A 1992-nucleotide genomic window follows, 5' to 3' on the forward strand; every position below is an offset into this window, starting at 1 on the left:
TGTTCAGGCTGTTGGCCAAGCGGAGGTCGTTCACAGAGTGGTGGGCTCTAGGCTTGAAGTTGGTGACTGCCTTAAGCCCTTTCCAGACAGAGGCAGAGTCGTTGGCTGAGAGTTGCTGTTCCATTCTCTCACCATGCTCTGATTTAGCTCTTCTCACCTCCTTGCTAAATCTGTACTTGGCCTCTTTGTATTTGTCTTTGTCCCCACTACTGAATGCAGCCTCCTTCTCTGACCTCAGCCGTCTGAGTTTAGCTGTGAACCAGGGTTTGTCATTGTTGTAACTCACCCTGGTGCGTGATGGAATGACGCTGTCCTCACAAAAGTTAATGTAGGACGTCACAGTGTCCGTGTACTCGTCCAGACTATTGGTGGCAAACCTGAAAACTTCCCAGTTTGTACAGTCCAGACATTCCTGCAGCCTCAGTGGTCCACTTCTTTGCTGTCCTCACAGTAGGTTTGCAAAGTTTTAATTTCTGCCTTAATGAACTGTTTGTATTTGGGGAGTTTGCGGGAGAGATTATCTTTGTTAAAATCTCCTAGGACAATAACCAAGGCGTCCGGGTTTGTCCGTTCCACACTCAGTATCTCGTCAGCCAGTGCACGCTGCGCCCGAAGCGCATCACCGTGCAGCGGGATGTAAACACAGACGAGAATGAATGAGGAGAACTCGCGGGGCGAGTAGAAAGGTTTGCAGTTAATGATGCAGGCCTCCAGGTCTGGGGAACAGTGCTGAGACAGTACAGTTACATCGTTGCACCAGCAGCTGTTGATATAAAAACAGATTCCACCTCCTTTTGTTTTGCCGGAAAGCTCCGTGTGTCTGTCCGCTCTGTAGAGTTGAAATCCACTCAGCTGGAGCGCAGAGTCCGGTATAAGATCACACAGCCATGATTCCGTGAAGCACAAAACACAGGACGTAGAAAAGTCTCTATTTTCATTTTGCAGCAGTGTCATCTCGTCTATTTTGTTGCAAAGTGAGCGCATGTTAGAGAGGAATATCCCGGGAAGCGCGGTGCGTAATCCGCGCCGTCGGAGACGCACAAGCACACCTGAGCGTTTACCTCTTCTGCGGAGCCTCACTTTGTTACGAGTGTAATAATCCAAGTTAATCAATAACACATATTTGTATTTATATGTTGAAATGTAAATTTCAACATCATTTACAGCAATAAACAATAAACACACCGCTAAATGAACACAGGTTTTTAAAAACTCTTTATACAATAAAATACACGATTTCCTCCATCTTAAGGACAGAGGAGTTTAACATGACAAGCTGCATTTTTTATCTTATTAACTTCGAGACAGAGAAAAACGAGAGGCTTTTGAGGGAACGACTGTCTATAGCTGCTATAAAGCAAGTGAGAACAGGAAATAATTTGTTCCACTGATGGTCCACAACATTAAATGTAACTATAAATGGATTAAAAGTATGAAATGTTGAAATTTAATAAATGAAAAAATTGTAATTGTTGTCAAAGTGCTGTGGAATAAGAAGAATAAAACTCTTGGGGATGTGCTGTTATAGGAAAATAATCAACTTCAAGGTGGTAACAGTAGCTTTGCTTTATCCTGCCACCCCACTGTTGATTATTTTACTGTAACAGCAACACACACACACTGTTTATTCCTGATGTGGCTGAAAATCGAGTGATGAAAAAGTGCAGCTTTTCAGCTGTTGTCCTTTTTTCCTCTCGTCTCTGAAACACAAAACCACACATCCATCAGCTCTTTACAAAGACCATGTCTAAAACCTGAAGTAATAAATGAGGTTAATTGAATAAAGTTAATAATTAGTGCTAATGAGTGATGTGACGTCACCTCTGTTAGTCTGCAGAGTTTCATAATCAGAGTTCTGTACAGCAGAGAGCTGGAGAGAAGCGTAAGTATCTCCTGTCTGTAGAACCTTCACATAATAAACATCATCATCATAATGACCACCATCAACATCATCATCATCATCATCAATAATAATAACAATAATAATTACAA

The sequence above is a fragment of the Pangasianodon hypophthalmus genome, chromosome 18 (genome assembly GCF_027358585.1).
Source record: "Pangasianodon hypophthalmus isolate fPanHyp1 chromosome 18, fPanHyp1.pri, whole genome shotgun sequence".
NCBI lineage: Eukaryota > Metazoa > Chordata > Actinopteri > Siluriformes > Pangasiidae > Pangasianodon > Pangasianodon hypophthalmus.